A 12,031-nucleotide genomic window follows, 5' to 3' on the forward strand; every position below is an offset into this window, starting at 1 on the left:
ATCCCAGAGACAGTAGAAGCTGGTGGTGAAGGACCCTGGAAGAGCTGCTCAAAAGGGATGGACAGGAGGAACCAGGAGCAATTTGCGTTCCTCAGGGCACAGAAGGAGCTGGCTCTTCAGCAGGAAGAGAAACTGATGAATTGGTTTATGGAGCTGGAAGCACACCACAGGGTACAGGAGCATGCCATAATGGAGAGGCACACAAAACTAGTGACAGAACAAGTTCAGGGTCCCCCTGCTGCTGTGGCTACTGCATAACTATGAATGGCTACCACCTCCCCTTCCAGGATGCTGCAGAAGGGGACGACCCAACATGCCAAGTGACCATGAGGAGCCTGCAGGATTCCTGGGACCACATCTTCCACAGGAACCCAAAACTCCTCACCGGGGAACATCCACGAACATCCAGGAGGGAAATGTTGATCCTGGGGGAATCCATGAAGCCCACCAAGTGTCTGCCTCCCAAACCCCGCACAGGAAACATCCCTGTTTGTCCCCAAGAACAATTCCCTCCCATCATTCCCCCCCTTGTTGGGAGGAAGGGGAGGGCAAGGGGATGGGTTCAGACATTAACATTTGGCCATTATTCATAGATTTAGTGCCATTATGTTCTGTTGGTTTATATTTCCTTTTAAAAATATTTCAGGTATTTGTTCCAATACTTTTAATACATTTTATAGTTTCCTTGACTTGTGTGTGGACCCTCTTTCCTAAGTATGATGAAGGTCTGATGTTTTCAGGTTCAGAATTGGGCCCCATAATTCACAGCACATAAACTGCAATGGTATAATTGTCTGGTGCCACTATGTTTCAAACACTTTTCTGTCCATTCCTTCCCCCCCCCCCCCACCACCACACACACACAGAGTCTTGCAGGTTAAGAAACATCTGAAGTCCCAAGGATGCATGGGAAGGTTGGGGAAAGTACTGTTAGGAGCTTACAGAAAGCACTGGTAGTTCTAAAAGCACCAACCTCACAACACAGAAAATGGGCAGATAAGTGTTTTTATGGTTTAGTTTACATACAGAAAAATGTAGCACAATTAAAGGAACAATACAGGCCTCTGTCACAAACCACTGATTGAATGTCCCCTCCAAATCTTGACGGGTTTCAACCTTATTAGAGATTACCGCTCCATAACAACTGCTAAGTGTAGTTAGGACTGCCAACAATGAACAGTGGGGGGAAAAAAGAATAGATGAAACAAAGAACAACAACAATGTTGATAAGGTAATTAAGACAGATTGAGTGCTCCCAGTAAAGGTTTGTTTAAAAACCTGTTAACATTTAAGACAAAAGCATCCCACAATGACTGCATTACAACTCAGCCCCCACCCTCCACAGCAGAAAACCAACCCAAATGTGATAACCCAGTGGAGATGCCCTGTTACAATTGCCTGTAATGGGTGAATAGTCACAGGAATTAAAGGCTAATGACTGGCTACAGGGGGGAAAGCACTCCAAAAAACTATGCAGCCCCACAAGTATGTGCCAATATTCCCTTGCATGCTTTTCTAGCAGCTGTGCAGGGTGTGACGTTGTCCCTCAGCATAGGTAGATGTCACCTTTGTTCCCCTGCTGTGCCAACATGTGTGCACACCTGGCATCCCTGATTTCCCTTTCCCACTGGGAACCAGGACCAGTGCACATGTGGGTGCAATACAGCTGCCTGTACAGAGTTTGTAAATCAGACTTGTTTCACAGTAACAGCCGTGTTAGTCTGTATTCGCAAAAAGAAAAGGAGTACTTGTGGCACCTTAGAGACTAACCAATTTATTTGAGCATAAGCTTTCGTGAGCTACAGCTTACTTCATCGGATGCATACTGCAATCAGACTTGTCCTGTGCCCACTGGAGTTGGAAGCACTCCCCATTACATTCACAAAAGTTACGGCGTGTGCAGCAGATTATTATGCACATGGCATTGGCCACATTGGCATCCAGATGGGTGCACAGGCAACACCAACAAGATTTCAACAAACATGTACTCCACATTCTGCAGTTTCTGAGTTTGTGATTGGATTCCCTTTTTCCAGGGTCACTGATGTCAGGGTATGGTTTCCAAGTTAGGAACAAGTATAAAATAAAAGTTGGCACAGCCAAACCAAAGAGAACCATATCAGTTCTAGAGAATAAAGTTCCTTCTTCCCCCTTCAAATACAATCCTGTTCTCCTCAGCACCCTGGCATCACAAACCTTTCCAGTGTTTCCCACATTGGTATTTAGGAATCTGCCCCTGTGGTCCACCAAACCTTGAAGAACCAGTGAACCTTTTCAGCTCACATATTCACTCACCCCTTTTGGATGGCAAAGTATTGGGATGTGTGTGCCGTCAACGGCCCCTGCACAGTTCAGAAACTCCATCCTCTGAAATCGAGCTTTTATTTCCAGAACTTTGTTTACAGTAACCATCCCTGGGGTAGATCACAGTGCCTCACAAACCTGCACAACATTGACCCCAACAATGGACTTTCCAACCTCAAAGTAGTTTGCAATTAACCTATAACAGTTTGGTGTTGCCAACTTTCACAGAGCAATAGCCACCCACTTCTCCACTGGTATGGCTTCCCTGAATCAAGTGTTCTGGTGCTGGGGGCACAAGCTCGTCACATGGCTCCAAGGAAGTCTGTTTCCTCACTTGGAAGTTCTGAAGCCATTGCTGGTCATCCCATATTTCCAAAATTATGTGATCCCACCACATCTGGTTTTCCTGAACCAGAAGTGACAGTCCACGCGAGGGCATACTGTGGCAATATCAATATTCACCATATCTGTTCCAGGGGACCCAAATGGATTGTCATTCCTCCTCAAGGTCAGCTGTCTTTGGCGTGTCAGAAAGTTCTGCCCAAATTCCATCCTGCATCTCACCAATTGCTTACTCCATTGCATAAACATTTGTCCTGTAATAAGCAGAAGCAGAACCACATTATCATCCAGTTGCTCCGCTTGTTCCACCCAGCTAAGCAAGAAGGAGACATGAGCAGGAACTGCCATTGTCAGAGTACCGACGACACACACAAAAGTAATTCCTAGAATGTCTCCCTGTGATGCACAGAACCCTGGGATACTGCCTCTGAGAGGGTAGAGCTAACCTCATATAACAGCAGCAGCAGCAGCGTGGACATGGGTATACACGTGTACACAGTGTTATACATGTGTCAAAGGCAACATAAGTGGAACATATGTGAGCATGTACACTGTCTAGTAACCAAGCTTGCATGCTGGTGTAGACATAGCCTAAATAAACAAGATATACACAAAGTTGGAAGGGAAAGGACATAACATGCAAGCAGAAGTAGAGTAATTCCACACTTTAGCTCTCCCTTTGTTTTTAAAATTTTGGGTGTGTTTTTTTACTTTTACATTATATATATATTACATGCATTATAGGGCAAGGGCATGACAGACAGGAAGACAGGAAGGGATTAGTGACATGAAAATCAAAGGAAGAGAGGTAAGGGGGATGGAAGAGGAAAGAATGGACCGGAGCATGAAGGACAGGTGGAGCAAGACTGAAGTGAGAAGACAGAGGGGGAAGAGCAAGCAGCCAATCAGCACAGAAGAGGAGAGAATGTTCAGAGTAAAAAGTCTGATGATGTCATCAGTGTCCATGTTGAAACTACTTCTACAGCTGCTCCTGCATCCTGCCTGCTTCAATCTGTGGCTGACTCTGCCTTGAACAATGTTTACCCATCCCTTCCCCTAGCCAACATAGCTTTGGAGGCAATGGAGGATTGTGGGGGCCTGGGAAGAGGAAAGAGTCTCATCTCCGGGGACACGGGTGGTGCGGGATAGTGATTTTGCCCGATTGCAATGCTAAAGTGGAACTGAAAATAAATAGACAAAGAAAAAACAATTATTTAACTGCAGTTCTGCTTCTGCACAACTTTAGGATAAAAATAGAAATGTACCGTTAAAGGAGTCAGGATGTGCATTTCCCATTGAGGATGTGTTTACAACTACAATTCTGCTTGTGTGCAAATCCCATCTGCCAGCACAGAATGAATTAACATCATGTTCCCCCTACTTTCTCTTTCTTTAAATGGAAAATATTAATGCAAAAACTGATGGCTAAATACTGCCCTGTATTACACTGTTGCATTTGTGGGGAAGATGGTAGTATAAAAGGTTCTTTTCCCACTAGCATTTCCAAACAAGAGCATGGTGGGACATCAACCTACTGTGCAAGAGCATAGGGAGGGGTTCACCAGTTACTGTGCAGACATTGCCTCAAGATGAATTGACCTATAGACTAAGGGGCACGGTCAGGTCACCAACTTCCCAGTGCATGCGCTGGTGTTGATATGAGCTACATGCAATGCAGCCATGTTAATCCATCTACAAACGCACCCATCAGTGAGGTATCGGAGCACAGTAGGGCGTAGCAGTATTTCTGATTTACTGTACTATTATTATATGCGTGTATTAATGGCTTCATTAGATGCAATATAATTGAGTTTACATTGCTGTGGAAATCTTAACTTTTTTAATTTAATGACTTGTGTATGTAAACTTTCAACCTTAAAACTGTACCCCGTACCCCCACGCACACACATTTTTGTATAGTACTTTTCTCCCTTCTGAATGAAAGATGTCATATGCATGTAATATATTATGATCATTATTACATGGGAGGGCCTGATTCATTACTGTATACACGAATCTATAATATGAGCACTTTGAACTTATAATAGCACCTCTCATCCAAAGACCTCAAAGCATTTTATAATGGGGGTAGCCGTGTTAGTCTGTATCCACAAAAACAACAAGGAGTCCGGTGGCACCTTAAAGACTAACAGATTTATTTGGGCATAAGCTTTCGTGCGTAAAAAACCCACTTCATTTTATAGACATTATACTATGCAATATGCCGCTGCAGCAGGTAAGTATTATACTAATCTTACACATAGGTCAGTGATAAAAAGAGATGAAGTGGCTTGTCCAAGGTCATACAGCAAATCATTTACAGAATCAGGAACAGAATGCAGGAGTCTCGCCATCCAGCAAAATCCTTTACTCAAGCCACTAGACCACACTACCTCCCTTTACTTGTCATTTCAAAAAGCCACAAGCCATGCATGAACAAAAAACCAGAAACTGAAAGGAGACTGGCTTGTGGAACCTAGATGCTTCACAAAGGACAGAAGTTGCCTGTCCTTCAGATAAACTGCCCTCACGATATAGAGACAAACAGTGTTGCTGTTTTCAGGGGCATCTAAAAGTTTGGAAGATGACTTCTATGAGCTGGGTTACCAAGATCTCAGAAGAAGAGTATGGTGTATTCTTCACACCTGTATCCATATTATTTTCAGGAGATGGGGTGACATCAAATTAAGCAGCAGAAGGCTAGGTTGACACTTGTATGGGAGACCTACTGCCCACTCCCCCAAAAGCCAATATGTTCCCTTAGCCATTATTCTACTCCTCTGATAGTGTATGACATTTCTATAACACATTTCGCACCTGAAAGACAAAGTACTTGAAGACATATAGTCTATATAAAGGGAATACCGGTTATGAAATCGAGCCATTTCTGAGGAGAAACAGTACTTGAATAGTGCACAGCAATCATACAAAAATATAGGGCAAATAATAAAAAATGTATTCAGTTGAAAGGACGGGGGATTTTAGATAGAGGTAGACAGAATGTAAATACTGTAATTGAAATTTGGCTGGGACACAGAGTTTAACACCTCTACCCTTGTGCAAAATTCATGAGATCTTGAAGGTTATAAGGAATAGCCAGCATGGATTTGTGAAGAACAAATCATGAGAAACCTAATTTTCTTCTTTGACAGGATTATTAGCCTAGTAAATAGGGGGGGAAAGCAGTAAACATGATATATCTTGATTTTAGTATGCCTTTTGACACAGTCCCACATGACAGTGTCATAAGCAAACTAGAAAAGGAGTACTTGTGGCACCTTAGAGACTAACCAATTTATTTGAGCATAAGCTTTCGTGAGCTACAGCTCACTTCATCGGATGCATAAAGTGGAAAATGCAGTGAGGATGTTTCATACACACAGACCATGAAAAAATGGGTGTTTATCACTTCAAAAGGTTTTCTCTCCCCCCACCCCACTTTCCTGCTGGTAATAGCTTATCTAAAGTGATCACTCTCCTTACAATGTGTATGATGATCAAGTTGGGCCATTTCCAGCACAAATCCAGGGTTTAACAAGAACGTCTGAGGAACAGTGGGGGGGGGGGGGTAGGAAAAAACAAGGGGAAATAGGTTACCTTGCATAATGACTTAACCACTCCCAGTCTCTATTCAAGCCTAAGTTATATATAAGCAAAATAGGGAAATGTGATCTAGATGACATTACTATAAAGTGGGTGCACAACTGGTTGAAATACCTTATTCAAAGGGTAGTTTCCAATGATTTCATGTCAAACTGGGAGGGCATATCTACTAGGGCCCCTCAGGCATCAATCCTGGATCTGGTACTATTCAATAATGTCATTAATGACTTGGATAATGGAGTGGAGAGTATTCTTATAAAATTTGCAGAGGACACCAAGCTGGGAGGGTTGCAAGTAGTTTGGAGGCAAGGATTAAAATTCAAAATGACCTTGACAAATCAGAGAATTGTTCTGAAATCAACAGGATTAAATTCAATAAAGACAATCTCCCCTCCGCAGTTAGGGAAGCCCATTTGTGCAAAGCCATCCACAATGTCATGCACGTTGCCCAGAGTCACAGTCTTTCAGAGCAGGATGCGATTAATGGCCCTGCGCACTTCCATCAACAGGACTCCAACGGTCGACTTTCCCACTCTGAAGTGGTTAGCGACTGGTTAGCGATCGGTAGTCTGGAGTAGCCAGCTTCCACAGTGCAATCGTCACGCGCTTCTCCAGTGAAAGGGCAGCTCTCATTCTTGTGTCCTTGCGGCATAGGGCTGGGGCGAGCTCACCACACAATCCCATGAATGTGGCTTTCTTCATGAGAAAGTTCTGCAGCCACTGCTTGTTATCCCAGATGTGCATGACGATGTGATCCCATCACTCAGTACTTGTTTCCCGAGCCCAAAAGTGGTGTTCCACTGTGGTCAGCACCTCCGTGAATGCCACAGGCAATCTCGTGTCGTAGCTACTACGTGGCGAGATCAATGTCGCACTCCTCTTGCCTTTGTAGTTTAAGGAATAACTCTACTGCCACTCGTGACGTGTTGGTCAGAGCGAGCAGCATACTGGTCAGCAGCTCGGGATCCGTTCCTGCAGCCAGAAAGAGGCAGGATGCACAGTACACAAGCTGTTGAAAGATGGCGCCAAATGTGGACGGAAACACAGGGATTGCTGGGATGCGAAGCAATGCATCACGGGGCATTGGGACTGGACGCAGGATGCCCCCCCGCCTTCCCACAGCCTTAGCGGCAAAAGTGAAAGAGGTGCTCTGTCAGATAGCTGCCCAGAGTGCACCGCTCTGAATAGCTCTGAAAGTGCTGCAAGTGTGAACACGCTATTGCGCAGGCAGCTGTCAGTGTGAACACACAACAGCGGTTTCCCTTCTGCGCTCCCTGAGCGGCGCGGTAACTGCCGGCGCTGTAACTTTGCAAGTGTAGACATGCCCCTAGATATAAAAGGCTCTATATCTCATTCACACCACCCACAAATCAGAGACTACCTGTGCCTGCCGATAAGGGGGGGGAGGGCAGAGTGAGGGCAGCCGGCTTCAGTGGTGTTACTGAGCATGCTCAGTCTGTGTGAGCATGCTCAGTGCAAGCCAAGCAGCAAATCTGGGGGGCACATGACCCTGCATCCCCCCTCCCCCATGCGTTGCCTCTGTCACAAAGCCATCCAGTCATCTTAAAATATTTTCAAAAAATAACTCCTAGGATCCAAGATCTTGGTTGGCAGATTTTCAGGATAGATCATTTGTTTTATGCCTTGTGTTTATGATGGAATTACACTGGCTACGCTAAGCAAACCTGGAGCCTTTGGAAAAGCCAGTCAATTGATTCCCCAATGCATACTTCAAGCTTCAATGGGCAAGCCTTCTGATCTTCATCCGCCCCAAACTGTTTTTCTGTGCCTGCTGCAGGGAACTGGATGGGGGAAATTCAGTCGTAATTCAGTTTGGAGGATAGGGAGTGTTTACACACCGGGACTGGTGATTATATTTGTGAAGGGAGCTATAGGAGTAGTGGATAGAGGTTTCTTGTCAAATCAAAGGGGAAACAACTCCAGCCAGGTCTAGGGTAAAAGGAAAGATTCCCTGGGAGGCTCAAGTTATCACACAGAGCTCTTTAGTCAGGAGAAAGCCGCTCATCTTGTTGCAGCACGGGAGCAAGAGAAGTAAACATCAGACTAGAATTTCAACATGCTCCACTCCCTCCTGAGTTTGAGACCCCCCTTCTGCTGGAAATTCAGCAGCACTTGTGTGAGCCAGCCTCGGTGTCAAAAACCTAAAGGGAGAAACAGTGTCGATCAGTTCAGAGCAGTGGCGGATTAATGATTTTGCTGCCCCTAGGCCCTGAAATAATTGCCCCCCCCAGCTCACCTCCGCTCCGCCTCCTCCCCTTAGCACGCCGCCGGGTCCTGCTTCTCCCCGCTCCCTGCCAGTGCTTGTGCGCGAAACAGCTTCGTGAAGCAGGGGGGAACGCGGCGTGCTCAGGAGAGGAGGCGGGGCTGGGGCAGGGATTTGGGGAAGGGGACCAATAGGGGCAGGGAGGGGGCGGGGAATGGGAATGGGGAAGGGCTGGAGTTGGGGTGGAGGGCGTGAACTGGCACCGGGGGAAGCAGCTTCTGGCTGCTATTATAAATTTGCCGCCCTGCAAATTTGTTGGCCTAGGCGTTAATACGCCACTGGTTCAGAGCTATCACACAGTTGTGTATAATCCACTTCTTTAAGGACTGTGTTAAAGTAATTAAGTAGAATGTTAAATTGTATTGTGCAAGAACCAGAAGGAAACCCTTCCCTGCACAACAATGGAATGCAAGCTGTTCCCCTTCAGACTGCTCTTCCTGTGCAGCTCAACCCTAGGGGCAGGGAGTGGGGAAAGGGAAGAGAAGGAGGGAACTCAGAGGCTGACACTCTGGTTGGCAGGGCTGACTGACAGGAGGGAACCAAATTGGCCATGGCTCAAAAGAGCTCAGCTTGACAACGTTCCTCAAAGTTCCCCTGAAGCTGGAGCCATCTCTCTGCAGTGCAGAGCTCATTCCGCCTGTGTTTTCTATATTTTCCCCCTTCAGACTCCTGTCCCTTCCATTCCCACAACCCACAGCAAACAATCCTATCCCACATGGGGGAGAGGCAAAATCTGCAACTGTATTAGAAGGGACAGTCCCTAACCTCTGGACGTGACTCAGGCTCCCTTGGGACAATCATGTGCTATTGATAACTCTGGTATTTTTAACGGAGATGAACTTTTAATACTGGAAAAAGAAAGGAAAACATACTGTTCATATCACACGGGACTCTACATCCATTCATCTCTGTCATCATCCCCCTTTTCCTACCCCTTCACATTCTTTGTGGCAAAATTATAAATGCTAAAATAGCAGATTTAAACCTAAGACTTGCTCTCCTCCCAACAGTTTAGTCTTTACGTCCTGCTGGCTCTTACAATTAAGTTGCAAGTTTGCATTTCGGAACAGGTTATGACATCACAAGTGCAAAATAGTAACTTCAGTTCAGGAAGTAGCAGGAGGAGAGTCTCTCATTTGCTCTTCCTCTCAGCCTCACTGCCTTCTTTTCCACACACACAGCCTGCTGAAAATGTGACAGAGACCTAGGCTATGCCTACACCGCCACAGAAGGTGTGATTGCAGCTTGGGAAGGCATACCATGCTAGCTTTAATCTAGCTAGCGCAGCCAAAAATAGCAGTGAACACACAATGGGATGGACCCCCATGTGGGCTAGGAACATGAGAATAGAACCAGGGTCCTGGGCAGGCTCCTATAGTCTGTGCTGAAGCCTGTGGTGCCGTCTCTTCACTACCATTTTTAACTGCGCTAGCTGGCAGCCTACCTGAGCTGCAGTCACACTTCCGACTGCAGGGGGGATGGAGCCATAGACTCTCCAGAGTGAAAAATGACACTTTCACCTTAAACATCCCACTTCCATGCGGTTAATTGTGGAGAGGTAATATTTCCATACTACTTCGGGGAGGATTTTATGTTTTGGTTGAGGTGGGGTGCATGCGCGCGGAGGGAATGAGGTTATGTCCCTATGAGCACCCGGGAGAGTTTTCAAAAATTTCCCACCGTTGTTAGTGCTGATTCATCTCAATCAGTGCTGGTATTTCTGGTGAAGATGGACCACTTTGGCTGCCGGCCTACTGCAGATATAGTTGCTAACACCAGTGGAGCTGAATCACGGTTAGCAAGAGTGGGACATTTTTTGAATATTCCCCTGATGTAGGAAGGTCCAAGGAGCCACTAAGATTAGGCAGGAAGTCACCACAATTAGGCGTTACAAGTAATAAATCAGAAAGAGTAGAGGGGGGAAAGCCAATATTTGATATTTGTGAATTTATCTATATTTTGTGTACAGTCATTTTAACCATGGACGGCGCATAAGTGCAGGCTGGGGGAGGCTAGGCCTCAGCCCCACCCCTTCTGTGCACCACCCTTGCCGGAGCTCCTCCTGCCGCAGCCACCGCCCCCTGCCCCAGGCTAGCCCCCCACCGGCTCTGGAGTGCTGGGAGGGGGGGCAGTCCGGTCACAGCCTCCCCAGCTCCAGAGTGCCAGGAGGATGGGTGGCACGCAGCCCCAATCTGTGCCAGGGCCACCGCACAGGAGGACTGGAGCCACACTGCTGCACGCAGAGTGGGCAGGAAGCAGGAGGGGGAGGTCTGGGGGCGGAGTGTGGGCAGGGCCACGCCTGGCTGTTTGAGGAGGCACAGCCTATGGTACCTGACGCCCATGATTTTAACTGTTTCCCTTGTTTATGTGACTCTCCCCCACTAGAGGTCTGCTCAGGCCTAATTTTTAGGCCTGACCTGGACTGAGCCTGAGAGCGTCAAGTTGTTTTCTGACCCGACCCTGATTCTTTCCCTGAACCTGAGTCACTACTTCCTCCTACCCATGGGTCAGTGCAGCGACCATCCACGCCAGTGGCCTGCTCCTGCCGTCCGCTGACCCCTGCTGCACCGTGTACGGGCACTGTGATTCCTCAGCACCCTTATGCCGCAGCACACACAGAGTGCAGCGAGGAGGCAGCAGCCAGCAGGAGCGGGGCACCCAGCTGCCGCTACAGAAGGAGCAGACCCAACCTGCACCAAGCCCAAGAGGATCTGCTTGTTTCCCACCTGACCCAACCCAGACCCCTGTGCTTTCTGGCTCCTGCACAAGGGGGAAAAAAAAAATATGTGCAGGGACAGACAGAAAGGGCAGCTTTGTTTTCAACCCTGATTCATCATCCAAGAATGATGTTTAAGAAGAGAAAAAAAAAACAGATCCCAGGAACAGCAAGTAGCAGCCTGTCAGTGACACACACAGCTTTTCCCAAACACAACCGCAGTTCCTTTTCTTTCATTAGCTATCTCACTGTTCAATGCTAGCAGACACAAAACTCTGTAGTTTTCACTATGATGGAGCTAGGCAAGGCTAACTGCAGGTGGTTGACATCACGTAGCTATGGCCACAAGCAACACAAGCACTCTCTTCTCAGCTTACGCAGATGCTGCTCTCCCTCTGTGAGTTAGCAATAAGCACACTGCAATCCATGAGTCCTCTGAGTGTCTCCCTGGAGCATCCAGCCCTGGGTTCACTGGACAGTCACCGTATTCACGGATTCACTGCTCCCAAAGCAGCAGTTCACACCAGCTTAAAAGTTCCACCTCAGATCACCATACAGTTCAACACACAGCACTTAGATATGTTTATAGTGAAAACAAGCAAAAGTTTGCTTAACAAAGAGATTCAAATGGAAGTACTGGAAACAAATGGTTTCATAGAAAATAAAATCGTAACAGTCATTCTAGAGCCTAGACTTAATTAACAAGGTACCCCCAAATCTAAGTATTGCTCATCCAAAGATCTTTACAGCATTTTACATCTAGGCCTGGCTGTGATCCCTCC

This window comes from Lepidochelys kempii, chromosome 1, assembly GCF_965140285.1.
Source record: "Lepidochelys kempii isolate rLepKem1 chromosome 1, rLepKem1.hap1, whole genome shotgun sequence".
NCBI lineage: Eukaryota > Metazoa > Chordata > Testudines > Cheloniidae > Lepidochelys > Lepidochelys kempii.